We start from the raw sequence: 21,596 nt of genomic DNA, 5'->3' as shown, positions 1-21,596 counted from the left end.
TTGCATTTACAGTAAAGACACTGTAAAAAAGAAATCCATAAAATTTACAGTAAAAAAACAACAGCTGTGGTCACCAGTATTTCACCAGTATTTGTACCGTATTAAATAAATACAGTACAAACGTAAAAGTAATTTTTCATTTTTATTATTTTCCCCATTCAAAACTATAAGTGTGACACGTCTTGTGTATTTTATAGTCTTTGCATTTAATCGTGTGACGAAGTCATGTGACTAATTCAATTGCATGGTGTATGACATTGTTAAGCAGATCTTCCGGAAACTGTTCGTTTTAACAGCTTTAATCATACTAATATTCTTGGGGTAAATTTGACCTATTCAATGTTTAACTTATGTACATATACAGTTGACATTGTTTTTTTGCTTCAGATTGAACAACTTTTCGTAATTTAATAGGGGGAAACTTGGTGAACGTAAGATTAGCATGATATTATTACCGCTCCCCACTTGAATGACAGGGTAGACTCAGGGCTGCTAATGCCATCAAAATGGTTCCAGTGCCCACCAGATATGCTGTCAGTCATGTTCAAGCCATGCATTTCAGCTTTTCATTACACCATCAATTGAAAATGATATACTTGAAATGACAAACTTAGAGGGGAGTATGGTCTATGGGGACAGCAGGAAAAAACTTTGATATGACTGATTTGCAAGTCTATAGGGTTGCTCATTTTGGCTGGAGTTTACAAGTCCAAAGGAGAAGCAAAAGCAAGCCTTTGGAATACTGAAGGTCAATATTTCCAGTCACCGTGTCTCTGAAGACATTCCATAATTTCTTCTGTATCATGCGCTTTAATGACAAAGAAACAGGGAAGGGCAGATGAGAGCATGACAAACTCGCAGCAATATGGGACGTATTGGACAAGTGGGTGCAGCGATTGCCCTTTCTTTACAATCCAGGCCCCCACATCACTGTGGATGAATGTCTGGTTCCATTTCGTGGCCGATGTCCCTTTTGACAATACCTATACCCAGGAAACCATGTTTGTTTGTTTTTTTGGTGTCAAATTGACCCCATACATAATTGTGTTCCACTCCTCATGTGTTAAAAATTACAAAATATATGCGAGTAAAAGTACAAAACTAATAAAACAATAAAATTATATATACCTTTCCAATTTTAGGTGAAACTGAGTTTTCATGCTGATTTGATTGGTAAATTTATCTATAATAATGTATTAGGCAATCTGTATATAGGAAGTGGGGGGTTGGGGGAGGGTATTTCAGTATTTTAGAGTGATGTTAAGTAGTCAACAAAGACCTGACACTAACCTTTTGGCAAAAAATAAAATAAAAAATAAAATAAATAAATAAATAAAAATAAATAAATATATAATATATATATATATATATATATATATATATATATATATATATATATATATATATATATATATATATATATATATATATCATATTCTGGAGGTTTTAAAATGCTGGGATAAAATTAACCCCCGTGGAAAAAAGGTGTTACCAAATTTTAGGATAACAGGAGGGTTAATAAAGATTAATGTCAGTTTGTACATGCTCCATATTGCCTCTCTGCAGAGGGCACTAGGTATCCACCGATCCCGATATTTGGAGCATATATCGTTTCGATACCGCATATTTTTGCTGGATTGTGTATCGACCAGCTGGTACCGATCCAAATCTGATGTTGCGAGTGCGCTATATTTTGTGTAATGTATAAGCCAACAAAAGCTACAAAGATAGCCTATAATAAGGGACTAAAAAGTTGTCATGTAGGCCTACTATATCCCAAATTTTCTGAAGCCATTCTATAGTTTAATGTGAAGCATAGATGGATATTTAAGTGCAAATTCATGTTCAGTTCAGCGCTTCATTTCACTGCGCCGGTCAATCATTCTCCATTCATTCACAATTCAAGCTGCGTGTGGTGTTCATGACGAAAAACTTTCTCCAAGACTATTTGTTTCTGTTAATAAAAGTAATCAGTGGAGAAATGCATTTAGTTTTGCATTAAATGTGTTAATTTTGACCTGCAACATAGAGTTCATTGTCGTTTCTAAATCATGTTACGCTGTGTCTGTTAGATCAGCAGATCGCATTCGCAACACTGGAGTAGAGAAGGTTATTACCTACTCTTCACACACAAAGTAGGCCTACCTGAAACTTTAAATTAGAAAAGGCTCAATACTACAGTGAACAGATTCTCAACGCACTGATTTCTTCCTTTTGAGCTGCTGTTTTGGAAGTGTCCGCCGATACCGGAGAGCTGCGCGCTGTGGCTCAGCACTTCATTCGCACCGGCTGCGCAGACGCGATGTGCACCGCTCCGTAAAATTCTTCTCACAATAAGTTTCTGTTCTCTCATCCTTCCGAGTTTATTCTTCAGAGGGGAATACTTTAAGTGCTGCGAACAGTTTGTAAAGCCCGGCTCTTTGTGGTCAAAGTATTTGATTAAATTATTAAAAGTGAATCTGACAGCCCGGCGCATATGAATTGTCATTAACATTTTATTTCTATCAATATTTTATTTAACCAACTTGTTTGTCAGTTTGTGCGCTGAAATAAGCAGATCTTGTTTCGAACTTCACCTCAAATATTCTTATTTTTTAGACAACTGACCAACAAAAATACATTAAAATACCCAACAAATTATACTAAAGGAAATTCGTTTATAAAAGAAAATTTTTCTGACAAAAAAAATAAAAAATCAGAGTCACTCGTAATATTGGGCACAGACGGTTTAGTTTAGTCTGCTTTAAACCTGCAGGAAAATATCAGCCTATTACAATTTCAAAGAAAAATCTTAATATCAAAAAAATGAAACATAATCAGGGCCACAACAGATCGGGATCTTATCTGTATTGGTCGGTACTCCAAAAAGAATGGTATCGGTGCAACCCTAAAGGACACGGAATGTTGCAACTTTTCAAAGAGACAGAAAGTAAATAAACACCAGGCAGATATGAAGCAGGTAAAAGCATCTCATGAAAGTGCTTTCAGTCATTTTAGTGTGGACGACCTTTTTTTTTTAAAAAAAGAATTGTATATAGACATGGATATAGAGCATTTTTAGACAGAAACGCAGTTTTAAATTTATCCGAATTAGTGTAGATGTAGCCTTATCTTCTTATCTCTTTCTCTATCTTTGGGGAACCTGAAATCATTCCTCTTTTCCACCTTGTTTGTCAAACCACCTTGAATACCGAGATTTAGATGAATTCTTCCCTCCAAAAGAGACTACAGAAGCATAAAGAGGATCAACCCACCGCAGACACATCTCCGCCCTGTCCCCGTCTCTGTTGGCACCATTTTCCAGGACCAGCGCATTCAGAGAGTTTCATCAGACGGGGCCTGAAATGCTTTGGCACCGAACAAGAGACCAAGAACAAGTTGAGCGTCGCATCGCTGCCTGGCGTGTGTCAGAAAGCATGCTGCTCCACGGCTCCACTGAGTGCTGCATAAAACACCTGCCAACAATGACAAATCACCCATAATACCATCATGCCACGCGTTTTCCAGGGGAAGCACAGACAGAACATTACCTTCATTTCTAGATGTCAAAAGAGGTGCGGGTGCTTTATTTTGATGGATCTTGCCAAAGAGGTGACAGACTGTGCAGCATGAAGTCATCCAGATGAGTAGCTGACAACACAAACACATTTATTGCATGTTTTGCCCGTTTCTTGTCTCCAAACGAGCAGAAGTACATGACAGTTGGACATCGGCGTTGTGTATATTGAATAATGAATATTGTATTTCTTAAGAAAACAGCAGCACATTGTCTTGTTAGTGTTTATCATGAATGAATGGTTCAAGAAGTGGCATTAAAGTGCTGTGAGGAAAATATTACCTAACAATTACACCGTAAAAAAATGCAGTCTTCCATGCAATTCATTCAGATTTTATAAATACATACAAATTCAGTTAACTTTTTAATTTAAGATGATTGAACATAAAACAGTCCTCCAAAAATGCAAGAGTTGTTTTTTTCAGCTAATTTTAAATAAGTAATTTGAACAAGCAGCAAAATTAGCTTTTTGAGATCTGATTGTACACACAATTCATTCATGTTGTCCCAACACAAATTGAGTAAGTTAACCTAACAAATTAAGTAGTTTTAACATAAAACAATTAAGGTTTCTAAAAAAAAAAACTCAAGACTTGTGTTGTTTTAACTCATTTTAAATGTGTAGATTGAACTAGCAGCAAAATATTTTTTCAGTGTGTAAAACAACACTATTACTTGCTTAACAAGTAAATGACAGATTGTTATAATATGTATTATAATAACAGTGTGGACAGTGTTGGGGGTAACGCATTTTAAGCAACAAAAAAAATTACTTAAAAATTACTTTTTAAAAGCAACGAGTCAAGTAACGCATTACTTAAATAAATAAGCAATATTATTTGAGTTATTTTTTTATCTTTGCTTAATTGGCTTGTAAAAATATGTTGTGGGATAAAAATGACCTTAGTCAGGTTGAATCACTCTCAATGAGAGCATGCTGCGAGGGAACAGACACTCGACTCACACTCATCATCATCATCATCAAGTCTCTTTTCACAGCAGATGAGTCAGTGTACTGTTCTAGTAACTGAATAACTCAGGATATTGTTTATGTTGAGTCAGAGGGGTAACAGTATGTTAATTGTAAAAAAGCCATTGTTCAGTTTATGCACATTTAAAATAGGTGTTGTATGAAGATTATTTTATATCTCATTTAGAAGAAAAGGTGTGGCATATTTAGTGAGTCGCGCCACCGCGAATCAGTTCAGTTAGGAATCAACCAAATCAAGCAAGCGTTCGCGAATCAGTTCAGTTCAGTTCAAGTCAACCGAATGATAAAAACGAAAGTGAATCAGTTCAGGAATGGCGATGTGAAAGCGGAGGTCCTACAATCTCACATTTAACGGCGTAAAACAGTAAACGATCCACTCGTTCTGTAGCACCTTCACTTTGTGAACTGCAGAAGGGTGTATGATAATCTGGATTGACAGCGGATGGTTTTTAATAACGCTTATAGATGGTGCCTAAGTCTCGCTCGTGACGATCCTTGCAAGTGCATCAATAAGAAACGTGAGTTTCACTCGACAGTACATTATATTATATTAATATGATTGTCAGTTACTTGTGTTTAATTGATGTACAACTGCTGCATTGTTGATTGTAATGTTTGAGTATTTAATTGCCCACATAACTATTATCTACATGCATATTGTATGGCTATGACTCAGCACATTTGTAGTGCTGCTGGTGTCCATCATACGATGATTCCAATTATTACTGATCACATTAATTTGTTCATTATAGAACCACACATGTGCAAGAGTCGTATGAAGCAGTATCATAATTATTCAGCAACATCCAGTACCGGCTGAAATTCCTGCCCTTCTCATCGCGGGAGGATTCATTGTGCACCAACGGCCCTGAGACTGTAGCTAAAAGACCAGCTTCATTCAACCTCCTGGTATCTGAACATGTAGAAAGGACTTTTTATAATATTTTTTTTTATTATTGATTTGTAAGCAATCAGCATTATTCTTTACATACTATTGTGAACCTTTTATTTCATTATTATTTGCGCAGGCCTACGCTCTTTTGATGTATGTTTTTGTTTCATTTAAATAATATTGTTATTTGAGAATTAATATATCCTATTTGAGTAAACACCTACAATTTAGTACGTCTGTGTTTTTTTCTTTCATGGTTATTGGACATTAATAGTGTTAATATACATACTGAGACGATTGGCACCGTAACAGTTACCAGTGCAACCCAGTTCTTCATAACATTAATACTTACTTAAAACGCTGACCGTTTCAAGACAACTTCTTTCAATTTAATGAACTGATTCAACTGGTTCACTTAGAATATCTGGTTAAAACAAACGATTCATTGGCGAATTGCCCGTCATCACCACTGGCAGTTGAAGTCAGAATTATTAGTCCACCTTTGATTTTTTTTCCTTTTTTAAATATTTCCCAAATGATGTTTAACAGAGCAAGGAAATTTTCACAGTTTGTCTGATAATATTTTTTCTTCTGTAGAAAGTCTTATTTGTTCTTTTTAGGGCTTATACATATATGTATATATATATATATATATATATATATATATATATATATATATATATATATATATATATATATATATATATATATATATATATATATATATATATACAGTTGAAGTCAGAATTATTAGCCCCGTTAAATTATTAGACCGCTTGTTTATTTTTTCCCCAATTTCTGTTTAAGGGAGAGAAGATTTTTTCAACACATTTCTAAACATAATAATTTTAATAACTCATTTCTAACAACTGATTTATTTTATCTTTGCCGTGATGACTGTAAATAATATTTTAAATGATATTTTTAAGACACTTCTATACAGCTTAAAGTGACATTTAAAGGCTTAACTAGGTTAATTAAGTTAACTAGGCAGGTTAGGGGAATTAGGCAAGTTATTGTATAACAGTGGTTTGTTTTGTAGACTATCAAGAAAAAATATAGCTTAAAGAGGCTAATAATTTTGTCCCTAAAATGGTTCATAAAAAATTAAAAACTGCTTTTATCCTAGCTGAAATAAAACAAATCAGACTTTCTCCAGAAGAAAAAATATTATCAGACATACTGTAAAAATGACCTTGCTCTGTTAAACACCATTTGGAAAATATTTAAAAAAAGAAGAAAAAAAATCAAAGGGGGCTAATAATTCTGACTTCAACTGTATATATATATATATATATATATATATATATATATATATATATATATATATATATATATATATATATATACGCACAAACACTGTAAAAAACGTTATTTATTTAACCCAATGGTTGAGTTAAAAACATTGGGTGCTTTGTTGTTGTTTTTTAACCTTTAGCCATTTTTAACCCTGTGTAAGTACCTCATGTGAAAAAAAACTTTCACACAAAACTTTTTGGATACACATATCTGAGATATTGTCGGCCAACATTCTTTAGGAACTAGCAGAGACATCAGACCGGTGTCACGTCCAGTCTTGGTAAAGATATATTGCCTTTTTTTTTTTTTTTTTTTTTTAACTATTTTACAGTATTTAAATACTAAGATAGACACATAAATATGCTAAATTTTACTGAAGTTGCTGGTTTTCTCAAGAAATGGAGAATTGGAAAAATGAATAGTACTAGTAATAGTAGCATTAGAAATACCAGATCGTAAAAAAATTATATTTAATCAAAATAACCCAATGCATTGGGTTAGGTTATATAACCCAATGCATTGGGTTAAAATAACCTATAGTTGGAAAGGTGCTATAATAACCTATAGTTGGGTTATATGTTGGAATATTTTTAACCTAACTATTTTTACAGAATATACTTCAATCTGAAGCAAAAACAAGTGTGATGAGATTTCGATAAAAAAATAGGGGGAGTTCAAAACCTCTTCATTTAGTTTACATTCTTAAAGTGTATTAGTAAATGTTGAAAACAAATGGTGTAGAAGAATATGGCTTGTCATTCATTCATAGTTTAATTATCTAACATAAACCATCAGAACCATATTGTCCAATGTTACTGCACTACACAAATAAACTGAATTGACTGTTTGAAAACACACACACACTATGGCACAGTCTGACAGCAATCAGAAGCAGCATGACATCCGATAATATTTGAGTAAACAAGTCACTGAACGCAATTTCCCCTCTTCAATGTCATGCCACTTTTCTTAGCCATTTATTTTCAAGTCAACTTGACCTTTGCAACCCATTTAACTTCAATGCTGTGACATGTTTCCATGCTGAAATGGAAGAATCAGTAAGAAATGAATGGCTTTTCATCCACTGGGAGCTGATTAGATTGTAATAATTTGTTTCACACCAGAATACGGCCGGATATGAATGTACGCAGTCTGTCCTGAAACACGGCCAGCACTTCTGAAGAGGCTTTTATGTTTTGACAGAAATGTGTTCAGATTTTTCCAATTATTAAATAAAGTTCAAATAATTATTAGGCTGCATGTTATTGCGGTAATGTTTGGATTTTAAAATGACTGTTCACTTACAGCAGGAAAAAAAAGTATGTTTCTCCTGGGAATAATATTTCTAAAATAGCTGCTGACATGGAATTAACCCAGATTTTGGTAAGAACTCAAACAATGCAAACATAAACCTAAAACAAAAGAATCTGGAAAATTAGTTATACTTAATACCAATCAAATAAAACACGGAGAAATACTGAACTAAATGTGTTTATTTCTTTATATAAAAGGCTTTTTTGATGATGGGAGCTTAAAGAATGTAGAATGAAGTCACATGAAGTGCTCAGGTGTGAGTTTTTCACAGACATTAACAGAGTGTAAAAATCCTTATGGTTCTGTGGATCTCGTCTATCAAATCTGAGCTGTATTTAGTATTTTCTATTGGACTTAATAGAAAAGGTGATTGGCTGGGCCATTCTACAGCTTCATTTTATTTTTCTGAAAGCATTTGAGAGTTTCCTCGGCTGTGTTTTGGATCATTGTTCTACTTAAATGTTCACCCTGGTTTCATCTTCGTCCTTATGATAATGTAGATGGTGGGCTGAAGCAGCTAATGTTAATATAACTGATAAGAACTACTCTTTCAGCTGCTGTCTGGGCTTTTACTGTCCTTTAACATCTCCTTACTTCGTGTTCAATACTTTTTTCCTGTGTATTTTTATACACATAACTTAATTTGTAAACTGAATAAATTTGTTTTCTTTGCAAATATTGAGTTCTTTTGTTGTTACCAACATCAGGTAAAAATTTCATTTTTCAAATTCATCTTCCATTGTGTTCAACAGAAGAGAAATGTTTTTAAAATAGATGATTATTATTATAGACATATTTGTTATTAATTAATTAATTAATTAACTTATTTGACAATTTGTTCTTTATTTGTTATTTATTTTCTTGACTTTGTTATTTATTTATTTGATTATTTGTTGTTTATACATTTATTTATTTATTTATTTGTTCTTATTTATATGATCTTTTGTTATTTATTTGTTTGTTATTTATTATTTGATCATTATTTTTATGTATTTGTTATTTGCTTGATCATTTGTTATTTCTTAATTTATTTGTTATTTGTTTTGTATTTGATCATTTGTTATTAATTTATTTGTTATTTTTTATTTATTTGATCTTTTGTTATTTATTTATTTGTTATTTGTTTGATAATTAGTTATTTATCAATTAGTTATTTTATTAACTTATTTGCTATTATTTGTTTTATTTGTTTTTTATTTTTAATTATTTATTATTTATTGATAATTTGTTATTTATTTATTTGTTATTTATTTTGTTAATTAATTAATTAATTTATTTGTTGTTTAATTATTTGTTATTTACTTATTTGATAATTTGTTATTTATTTATTTGTTGTTTATTTGTTTGTTATTTACTTATTTGTTTATTTGAAAATTTGTTATTTTTTATTTATTTGTTTATTTATTTATTTATTGATTGATTTGTTATTTACTTATTTAAAAATTTGTTATTTATTTATTCATTCATTTTTTATTTCTTTATTTGATAATTTGTTATTTATTTATTTACTTATTTGATATTTTATGTATATATTTATTTGTTATTTCCTAATTTGATAATTTGTTTTTTATTTATCTATGTGTTATTTTTTTGTTTGTTAATTATTTATTTGTTATTTATTAGTTTGTTATTAGTTAATTAATTGATTAATTTGTTAATTATATGTTTTTGTTTATTTATTAATTTGTTATTATTATTTTTTAAATTTTATTTATTTATTTGATTTATTTATTCCTCGCAGAATGGTAAAAACTGCTGCAATTTTCTCTGGTGACGTGCTTGCGTTATATTTTAAATGCAGATCCCGCTTATTAATTTAGTTTTCATCTCTCTCTCTCTCTCTCTCTTTCTCTCTCTCTCCCTCTCTCTCTTTCTCTCTCTCTCGCTCTCTCTCACACACACTCACTGCTTGGCTGAACCTCGTGAGACAGTGTGTGGCACACATTATTGATTACACACCTTCTGATTGTGACTCGAATCACTTTACACCCGGTTGTGGAATACTATGATTTATCACACCACATCAAACAATATCAGCTCAGAAAGAGAGCAGAGAGAGCCAGAAATGGAGCAAGAGACGCAAAGTAAGCCACAATAAGACCTTATGGCTGCTTAAGAGAGATCGATGGTGCCTGAATCACACTGATTAAAGAGACAGAGAAAAAGGACAGAGAATTGACTTTTAGGCCTTTTTTTAAATATTCAATTAAAACTAAACCAAAAACAAAACCTAATTTCTTAATATGACAAAAATAATAATAATTTCATATTCATTTGACAGTTTCCACATACATAAAATATTTTCAAAAACAATACATCAATAATTAAACTAACTAACTAAAAAAAAAAAAAAAGATCATCCTCATCAACATCTTTTTTACTTTTTTACTTTTACTATGACATTTCAATGACCCTTTTAAAATAGCCACAGCATCAACTGACCCTGTGTTGTTCAAAAAATGTTTTCTTGACAGCCAAAGACAACTTTGCCTCACTAAAAAGAAAGTTAATTAGAACATGTATATCTCTTTTTCTTCTGCTATTCTTTGGTCCATCATTCTGGAGAAAATGGATGTTTTTTTTTTTTTTTTTTTAATTTTAGTATCAGCTGGTATCGATTTCCAGTATTTTGCAATCCTATATAGCAACTGATGATCTCAAATGTCAGTTTTCATATTTTTTTATGGCTCTTTTAGTCATTTTAGCACATCATTCATTCATTTTCCTTCAGCTTAGTGCCTTTATTTATCAGGGGTCACCAGAAGGAAACCAGAAGAAACCCACGTGAACACGCAGAGAACATGCAAACTTCACACAGAAACGCGAACTAGCCCAGCGGGGACTCAAACTAGCGACCTTCTTGCTGTGAGGCGACATTGCTAACCTTTAAGCCACTGTGCCTCCATTTTCGATAAATTAAATAAAAATGAGGAACAAAAACCCTTCGCAACTACCTGTAATAATCAAATGAATTATTTGTTGTTTGTTTGTTTTCCAGAAAGCAGTGAGCAGGAGTATCAGCTGTGGTGGATTGAGATAAACAGGTGTCCGGCTCACCCTGTGGCTCTGCTGTATTGATCAGAATGGCGGTCGGTGTGTTAGTGTGAGCTGAGGATTGTGTTGCGTCCACATGAACCGCAGCTCCACAGACCCCCTGACCTCCAGAGTGAGGTTTATTCCAGCACCGCCTGCGGCTCCTGTCATCTGCAGAGCCGGAGGGTAAAACTAGTGCAGAAAACTGCCTCGTCAAGCGGACAGACATTTAAAATGAAAAAGTTGCTTCAGTCTGAAGGGTGATTTTGCCAAAGGCTTGACTTCAGAATGCATGCAGAGATATTCCACATCACGAACAGCTCCTCATCAAGCATTTATCATTTACACCAGGATGGTTTGAACTTTCTGGGAATGTTTGGGATTTCACCACTGAGGAACAAAATGTTGACCTCATGACATCATTTAATTCCTGTCTCTGTTTTGAGTAGAAGGCACCTTTAAGGAGAGCACTTAAAATGATGAAGAGGGGCTTTTCTTTTAATACACATTTAATGGCTGAGCCGAGGGACTACATTTTTAGTAATTAAAGTACAAAAGGCGCTTTCAAAATGCAAAATAAAAGTGTCAACTGAAGGGTGAGCAGTAAAATATGGAGGACAAGCCCCAGTTCCTGTGAGGTTTACAATATTCCAAATAAAAATGTATGTGTGTACATACGTAGGGATATATAATATCTGAACAAGATACAATATTGTTTTGATTCTCACATCATGATACAATATTATTGCGAATAGTCTTTCAAATTATTATTATCTTTGTGTGTATTTATATACAGCCATATATGGACACCTATATCAATTGTTGTCATGAACTGGACAGAATACAGAGTCAGAATTTGCTCAAACACAAAGTTTATTAATAAACAAAGGCATCTGTGGACAATATATGTGTGTGTGTGTATATATATATATATATATATATATATATATATATATATATATATATATATATATATATATGTGTGTGTGTGTGTGTATATATATATATATATATATATATATATATATATATATATATATATATATATATATATATATATATATATACTTTGATCTTTATACAAGTAGAGATTAGTAAATGGTCAGTATTTGGCAAATGACAAAAGATTAGGATGATTACTGTAATCTTAGTATTAATTATTATTATTTATTGTTATTTGACTCTTCCCAAGTAGCCTACTGACCACACATAGCAGGGGCGGACTGGCCATCTGGCAATTCTGGCAAATGTTAGAGGGGCCGGACCATTTTTTAAATGTGGGCCGCAGTTTTTTTAAATTTTTTTTATATGTATTAATTTTACATGCAGGCAGCTTTTATCTCTTGCAAGTAATAATAGTAATAATAATAATAAATGTTAAGCATTGGCCCAATCGGCAACGACCGTATGGTTTTGAGATGGGCCGACCCAATCAGAGGTAAACCGGACGTAATCAAAATCTGGCAGGAATGTCTAACAAAGCTACAAACAAGCTAATTGTCAGGGATGGACCATAAAAAAGGAAAGGCAGTGACAAAAAAGCTCAGAGAAAGCAAAAAATAAGTCTCTAAAATCAGACGCTGCCAAATGCATAAAATTAAATGAAATAGTCTCGAAAGGGGGCAGCACAGTGGCGCAAGAAGGTCACTATTTCGAGCCTCGGCTGGGTCAGTTGGTGTTTCTATGTGGAGTTTGCATGTTGGCGTTGGTTTCCTCCTGGTTTCCCTCACAAGTCCAAACAAATGTGGTGACTTGGGTAGGCTTAATTGTCCATAGTGCATGTTTGTGAATGCGTGGTTACAGAGGTTTCCAAGTGTTGGGTTGCAGCTTGGAGGGCATCCACTGCGTAAAACATATGCTGGATAAGTTGGCAGTTCATTCCGCTGTAACGACCCCAGATTAATAAAGGGACTAAGTCAAAAAGAAAATGCATATATAAATTTGTTATAAATGAGATGTTTTGTTCTAGTCAAATACATTAAATCTTTAATTATCTATTACATATGGTACTGCTTATATTATTTCACCATCTTTACACCAATCTAAGTAGTAAATGTGCGTGTCCGTGCATGGGTGTGTTTCAGTGTGGTAATGTGGCCTGGTGTGGCTACAGTGCCAGGGCTGATTTTTAGTCCCAGTCCGCCCCTGACACATAGTCAGAGAAGACCGCACAGCATTATTGGTTGCGGCATTGTAAACAGTGCATGGAGGTCACCGCGCGGCATGTGTGCCTCTGCAGCGCCGCCGCGCTCAGCCTCATCACTGCGGTATGAAGTCTCCAGGTGTGCAGCTCAGCTAACAAGACACACTGGGACTTATTTAGCGCAGTCACTGTAGTGTGAAAACACAGTCTGTTTGAGGGGATACCGAGTCTCTTTCACTAACGGAATGCACAACTTGAAAGGAAAGTTCAGTCGCAAAAAAACGAAGATTATTTACTTTTTCTCATGTGAGTATGACTTTTGTTCTTCTGTCGAGCACAGTATCAAAAATAGTTGGAGTGTTCCTTATAAAACACAACCTGTCCTGTGTAACATTTTCCTGAAATAACCTACAGCTAGAAGTGAAAGTAGGAAGTCCCATGAAAATTTTGTGTAATTGCGTTTTGCCCGTTCGTCAACATGTAGGCCACGTAACGGCTGGAAACATGATGCTGGATCCATGCTTGATGTGTTGACCATTGAGTTATAGTTGTGATAACGGGTTTGATCCCTCACTAGTAAACACGCATTAGGTACTGATAAAATGTAGTTACTAGGAGTAAATCGTGTTCAAAAACCTCTGCCAAAACCCATAAATGTACATTTACACACGAATTGGGAATGGGGGACAAATACTGAATGTGTGGTAAGGGACAGTCTAAATAGTCGATGTATTTAAGCAAACGTGCTGGTTTGCCTTTAACGCCAGATATTTTAAACGACGTTTTGGCATAGCAAGTGAAACATAAATAATAATAACGAATAAAATAGAAGAGAGGGTATAAATCATATATTTACAAACAGATATACATAAAAGGGTGAAAAGGTGCTTGTTTTATTTGCCTATATTCTTAGATTTTTCACATTTGTAGGCTAGTTTTATCACTTTGTTTATTCAATGCTACAGGAACAAGATGTATTACATATTCAAAAGTTTTCTGACAGTGAAAATATACAATATAGACATTCACATTAATACGTTTTGAGTTTTGTAATTGCTCTAAAATATTTACATATTTAAAGTAATTTATGTGAAAAAAGTTTGGTTTACATTTGGGCCCACTCTTTCTTATGTACATGGTATTTTCCTTATAACACAAATTAAAAATATGTAGTCCTTTACAATTCAAGTTATCATCAGAATAAAACATAGGCTATGTTAATGCTAGTCATGCTTGATTTCATGACCACAAGCAACACAGGGCTGTCATTTTTTACACCAGTAGAGGGCGCTGAACTAAATGTTAATATGGGTTGTATTAATTTGCTTAAGGATTTTTATTTATTTTTTGTTCCTAGTCATGCACTTTTATATCAACACTAACACTATATGTTTTGGATCATTAAATATGCCGTAATGGTTTGTACTTAAACTTATGGTTAATAAAAAAAAATTAAAATCTGCTTGTGAAAACTCTCAGCTGCTCATAGGTGACACACAAGTTCTGTAATTGTCAAAATATCCTGTGCTATTGACTTTGTACTAGAGCCCTGCACGGGCCTTAAATCTAAGCCCTAGCCTGGGCCTGACCCGCCCTGCCCTTGATTAACAACTTATCAAAAGCCAGAAGCCTGTCTTTTTATCCAAACATCTAAAAATGGTATAGCCATTAAAATAGACCAGATTTGTTTTAACTTGAAAGTTTTTTTTTTTCGTTTCCAGTTTACTCAACTTACATGTTGGGCATTGTTCATATATTTAAAAAGTCGCTATAGTCACTATTTGAAAAGTTGACCAGAAGTTTGGCTTTCCTAGAATTTTTCTTGGTTTTAAGTTCACCATTACTTGTTGCTGGAAATCTCTTCCAGACCGCATGCATTAGATCTCATTATACTTTTTTTGCTGTTTTTTTTTTTTTATAAAGCAGAACCGAAGCCCGATAAGTGTTTTAGTGAAAATGGTCCCAAAGCCTGACCCTGTAAAGCATCAAAAAAGTCGGAGCCCGACGGGCTCGAATTCAGATGCAGGGCTCTACTTCACTTACAAGTGGGTACAGCCATTAGAATCTTTTTGGCTTGAGGCTTCTGGTCTCATTCACTTCCATTGATTTTTAGGTGTCAAAACTGCTTGTTTGGGTTTTTGATGTTACAACTTGATGTTTTATTCTTATATTATTCAACTTTTTATGTATAGTAACGAGCACACTTGTTTGTAGAGCAAGTAGTTTGAGGGTTTTCTGCCGCTTATTATTCTGATTCAGTTTCTTATGGGAGAAAATGACTAGGAAGTTCTAAAACAATTGCAAAATCGAGCACACTTCTGCATTTGCAGAATAAAGCCAATATGTTAAGTTGTCTGAAGCTAATAAAGATTTGTGGGAGAAGCATTTTCTCTGACCTGAACTACTGTATTCACTTTAGGCCTGCACGATTAATTGATTTTAAACCAAAATCGCGATTTGAAAAGCTGTGATTTTTTTTTTTTTAAATGGCAAATTGCAAATTTGGTCAAATAAATCTCAATATTTTTTTTTTCTCCACAATGTGCAGTCCTAGTTGACTTACAGAACACTTAAACATTTTTATTATATTATATTATATTATATTATATTATATTATATTATATTATATTATTCAAAACAATAAAAGAATAATATAACGTGTAAATATTTTAAACATTGTTAATTTAAAACTATCCGTATGCTGTGCAGGATGAAGAGAGATGGAGAGAGACCTCGCACAAGCTTTTTATTAATGTTTAAGGGATCTAGGTTATATTATTAAGTTCAGGTTAAGGTTAATAAGCGCAAGAAATTAGATTATATTTACCCTGTAAAATCACATGATATCATGCCCTTCAGCTAGTCACTTACGCCCTACCTGCAATTAATGCACTGTAAATTGATTTAAATTTACATTAATTTGTCGATACGATTATGCCATTGTTAATTAGGGATGTGCTGTGGCAATTAAAATGTTGAAAGACTTGATCTTCAGTCTGACCTTTCACATATACTGTACATCGAATCTGTCAGTGTATCTATTTTCTGGCCCAGTGACGATTACATCTTTCTAGAGTAACTCCCATGAGACAGATTATCATAATTACTGGTTAACATCAACTATTGATAATCCCTTTTCGTCAAGTGTTTGAATTGTACAGTTTGAGAGTGTGGAAAAATACCCACCCAGCTTTTGATGAAAGATATTCACTGCTAAGATCATGTTGTTACACAACCACACCGCAGGATTTGGCCTAGTTTTTTTAAAACCAGCTTTTTTGAGAGGAAAAAAAAATGAAATAAAGTTCACAAACTTTTTCCCCTCACTATGTACTCTGTGGTGCATCTGCTTTGAATTATATATTTAACCCAGACGAGAGAGATGCCTGTGTATTCTGAGCTACACAACCACTTTAGTATGACTTATTGAAGACATAGAGGCTGAAGAACCATTAAGAGTCACTGGTTCAAGGTGCTCTTGGGTACCTGTATGTTTTCATGCTATTACTCCGTCTGTGTTTGACTGACCTAAACAAACAATAAATACAGATGATTCGATAACAGTTTGTTCAAATATTATATAGTTTTAACATTATAAAAATATGGATGACTAGTCTGATTGACAGAAAAAAAAATTTAACCCCTTAATTGTCATCATCTGTAATTTGTAGGGATGGAGAAAAAATTTTGTAATTGGAGAAAAATTAATTGCGTTTTTAAAAAAATAATTTTTTAAAGATTTTTTATTTTTTTTTTCAAATTGATTTTATGACATTCATGCCGGACTGACAATGATTTCTATACACCATTTTAGATTTTGCAGCGCAAGAATTTTTGTATCAAAATGTATAATTTATATATTATTTGTAATACAATTTGTCCCTTTGATACAAGTGGTCAAATAAATGAACTGTAACTTTAATTTTATGTGCTCGAAGAAAAAGCTCGTTTTGAATGTATTAAACAAAATTTTAATATATAAACGAGGCAACATGAGCATTTATAGCAAATAAACTAATGTAAATAATATCCCGCTTGCTTTCTGAGCATTGTAAAGCGAGTTCTTAGACCTTTGAACCTGCGAATAATGTTGTGATTCGGCTCACAAAATGAGACTCAAACCGCAAGTAGATGCATAATTTTATCGTTTACAAAGTAAAGACCCATGCACACTGAGACACTTTTCGCTCGTTTTCTAACGACATTTAACACCTCGTGATTAAATAAAGGGCAGCAATGTGATCTTGCACATCAGCGCGCTTGTTAAGTTTAACAAGTTTAAGAAGCTTGAAGTTGTGTAGCACCATGTAAGGTCAAGGAGTGATTTTGCATACTCTTCTGCACGACGCCAGTGTAAATCGATTTGGTTTGAATTCGGAAAAACATCTCAAACCGCTGACGATAAATGCAAACGAAAAGCATCCGGGTGTGTACGAGCCTTTAAAATGCAAAGAAATATAGAAGGTAATTTAATGCCCTGCTACATATGTTATTTGGAATTTCATATACACATAGCTACAATTTGTCATATCATCATAAATATAATCATGTTTATATAAACACTATAAATGAGGAGGACTTCTCTCCTAAATCATTGCGTCTGAATGCAGACAGTGGATAGCAGTGCAGCAGGTCTCTTGTCCTTTTTTTTCCAACCATAAGTTCAGCTGGAAATCCCGAGGATTTTAAAAATAGGTGAACACAGCAGCACGGATATAGGTGATGTGTCTGAATGGTATCCAACTCGACTGATAAAAGACAAAGTCCGCCAATATCCAATTCTCGTACAGCTTTCCTGACAAAAATGCTTGCTGCACACAAAGAGCTTTGCTGTATTGGCCCTGACAGCATCGCGAGGAAAAACATGCAACAACCCCAATGAATCATCAAAACAAAGACATACGACCCTTCATGAATGGCTTATATACTGTGTGCCATACGTGGAGTCCAGTCATTGGATCTCACTGCTTGGCAGGTCTGCCTTACCTTCAGAAAGCATGTGCTCTTATGAATAATTAAGAAACGGGGTCTTCTCATAGGATAAGAAATCTCTGTTTTGAATAATAATGAGAAACCGACGCATCATCACTCCTAGCAGATTTGCCATACGTCACCGATTTTGATCCAGTCTCAAAAATTATTTGAAACCCGGAAGAAGAAATTGGCAAACAAAAGCTCAAAATTATCCAGTTTTCCCCACAATTATAGCTGAAAGGTGCTAACGCTGTCTTAACCGAAGCTCAACATAACCAAATCTCTTAAAATAAAAAAATAAAAAAATAAGGGTTTCTTGAACCTTTAACAGTGTTCTGCTCACACTCGCCTCCCTCGCCATAGTAACAATCTAAATAATCGCAGCTTTTCAAATCACAATTTTGGTTTAAAACAGAGTAACCCTGCAGGCCTAATTATTCAAGACATTTTTAGTACATAAAAAAACAACAACTATATAATCTTTAATTCAAAAACAATTTACAATATGCATATACTGTACACCTCTAATTTGGAAGTGTGCAATCTAAATGTGGGGTGATTAGTTAAGGGGTTAAAGGGTTTAAAGGGTTAAAGGGTTAAAACAGTCTTGTTCCTCAAAGCTTTTTAGGTCAGAGGACAATTTTGTCCAACCATAAAGCATTTCAAGATTTATCACAATATGTTTTAGTAGTTTGCACTTTTTTAAAATTCCATTCATGTTTATTTCTATAGCGCTTTTACAATGTAGATTGTGTCAAAGCAGCTTAACATAGAAGTTGTTGTAAATTGAAATTGCGTCAGTCCAGTTTTTAGAGATGAAGTGCTAAGTGTCCGTGCTAAGTGACCGCTTAGACATTGCTGACAAAGAGCATGTGTTTGTGTGCATGGAAATTTATTATCCTCCCTTCCTGTTAAATTAGATCTAATCCATCTCCTGAAATACACTTCCTCTCCTGCTTTGATTTCTAATTGTACTGGAGGTAGCGATTAGTTTGTAAATGAATCTCCATTATGAACGATTTGCTTGAACCATAGATATCCCTGCGTCTCAATGTGCATATCCACCTTTCTGATCTAAATGATATGTAACATTTATAATATTCAATAATTTATAGTGAACAGTGCAAATTGAGGCACAGGCACTGTTATGTTATCAGGCACCCTTATAAGCTACTTCAAAAACTAGCCGTTACTTCACTTAGCCGGCAATAATGCAAGTTTTTTCGCACCAGCATCTTGTCATATTTCATTTGTTTGTTTTATTCAACAAAACTAGCATAAGCCTAAAGTTTTGTAAAAGTTGGTGCTACTTTGCCTTATGGTCAATGCAGTAAGTGACTGTATTATCATCAACAACGTGAGTTTAGCACAAAAGTTTGTAACATACAAAAACTTAAAACAATGAATGCTTGCCTATGATATGTTCTGCCTTTATGGTTTGTTTTCTTTGTTTGTGTAGTGGAGGCCAGCTAGTGAAGCACTGTGCAGGTTTACCTCACTCCTCTGACCTCTAAAGTGCTCTAGCGAAAGATGCTAGAGGCCATGGTCTTTAGCCTTCTTGTTCGAGCAACCGACTCCCATATAAAGAATCGACGATTCAATCCCAGCTCGGAGTGGGTTGGGTGGTGTAAAACTGGCGGGTTTACATTAGTGCCATGACCCAGATGGAAGTGAGGTTTAGGGGGGTTAGTGTAGCGGAGGCACACTTTAGCCTCCTCGTTAGAGCAACCAACACCCATGCGAAAGTTCACCAGTTCGATCCCAGGTCAGAACGGGTTGCGAGGTGTAGGACCAGCTGGGTTACATTCGCTCATTACTACACCCGTAAGCAGCACAAAAGTTCAGCATCTTCAGATTGGCTTTATTCTTGACTAGACTAAGTGTGTTTGAATGACATTTGACCTGGAACAGTGTACAAATATGGCAGCGGTATTGATGTATGCTAAGGTTCCCTATGCAATATCTAATGTATAAATATATAATGTATATCATGAAATGTTATGTCTTTATGCTTTTTCTTTTTGTAGCGGAGGCCAGCAAGTGAAGTGCTGTAGTCTTGTTAGAGCAACTGACTCCCATATAAACAATTGACGGTTTGATCCCAGCTCAGAGTGGGTTGGTTGGTGTAAAACTGGCAGGTTTACATTGGTGCCGTGACCCAGATGGGATTGATGTTTAGGGGAGAGAGTGTAGCGGAGGCCAGCTAGTGAAGTGCTGTGCAGGCATACCTCACTCCTCTGACCTGTAAAGGTGCTGAAGCGACAGATGCTAGATACCATGGCCTTTAGCCTCTTTGTTAGAGCAACCGACACCCATGCGAAAGGTCGCCAGTTTGATTTCAGCTCAGAGTGGGTTGGGTGGTGTATCCAGCGGAAAAGTCCAGCATCTTCGAATTGGCTTTATTCTTGACTAGAATAAGTGCGGTTGAATGACATTTGTCTTGGGTACACTGTACAAATATGGCGGCGGTATTTACGCATACTCCGGGTCCGTATGCGATGCTACTGATGTATATTAATAAACGTTTGTTACAGACTAAACACCCAAAACTAAACAAAAACATATAAACATAAAACACCGGCAACAACAAATTATAAAATACAGCAATACCGATGTCTCCACAGCTTCAGCTAATGGCATGTAATAATAATAGATTTAAAACTGATTCAGCATAATTTAATAGAAATATCAGTTCTGAAAGATAGTCCACTGAATAGAAGCAAGTCAGAGGTGACAGTGGCAAGAAACTAAAACTCCACCAATTGATAGAATTGAAGAACAAACTGTGGGAGAAAGCAGGCTCAGTCAGGGGTCTCCGAGATCTCTGGCCATACATCTTGGGCAGAGCTGCAATCTAAAAGATGTCAGAGGGCTTGAGAATGATGAGCATCTGTCATGGAGTAGCTGTAGGTCCAAGTTATGCGTTTTGTCGATGTACGCTTGTGCAAACGGATATGTCTTTAACCTAGATAACTGACTGAGTGTGTTTGCCTGCTGAACTGTGCTGTAGGAGAAACAGAAATTTAACTTTTTTTTTTTTATTGACAACTAAGGGCCTGTTTTCTGTAATGTCAGCTTTTTGGTTTAATTTTGTAGATCCATGTGAACTAGAATCATTTTGAAATTGTTGTCTGTGAAAACTCAGATTTCAAACTTTCACACAGTGCATTTTGAATGAGACAAGAATGATTGCAGTCATCAGATAGAGTAAAGTGTAATGGTGTATCAGATTAAAGTAAAGCTCATTTCATCTTTCACTTATCCTCTCAACTTTCAAAGTGTCCTTGCTTTTTTTCTGTTTATTACCTGTAAGTGTCTGTTAAAACTTTTAGGACTTAATATAAAAAACGCTTACATTTTCAGTCTAGACGCAGTCTTGATTAATGCAGTTCTT

General features: G+C 34.4%; 2 long non-coding RNA genes across 2 annotated transcripts in view; both read left to right on the top strand.

Moving 5' to 3' along the window:
• Positions 1–11,986, top strand: part of si:dkey-172h23.1 — a 93,239-nt gene extending 81,253 nt beyond the window's left edge. Inside the window, exon 4 of the long non-coding RNA NR_170249.2 lies at positions 11,051–11,986. This is a non-coding gene — a long non-coding RNA (si:dkey-172h23.1). The remainder of the gene's footprint in view (positions 1–11,050) is intronic.
• Positions 11,987–13,263: 1,277 nt separating this feature from the next.
• LOC147835935 (uncharacterized) overlaps positions 13,264–21,596 on the top strand; it is a 379,840-nt gene continuing 371,507 nt past the window's right edge. The window contains exon 1 of the long non-coding RNA XR_015495462.2: positions 13,264–13,534. This is a non-coding gene — a long non-coding RNA (uncharacterized LOC147835935). The remainder of the gene's footprint in view (positions 13,535–21,596) is intronic.

This window comes from Danio rerio, chromosome 7 (genome assembly GCF_052040795.2).
Source record: "Danio rerio strain M-AB ecotype USA chromosome 7, GRCz13ab, whole genome shotgun sequence".
Lineage (NCBI taxonomy): Eukaryota > Metazoa > Chordata > Actinopteri > Cypriniformes > Danionidae > Danio > Danio rerio.
Note: the sequence above shows the minus strand (reverse complement) of the source record. Positions and strands in the feature narration are given on the sequence as shown.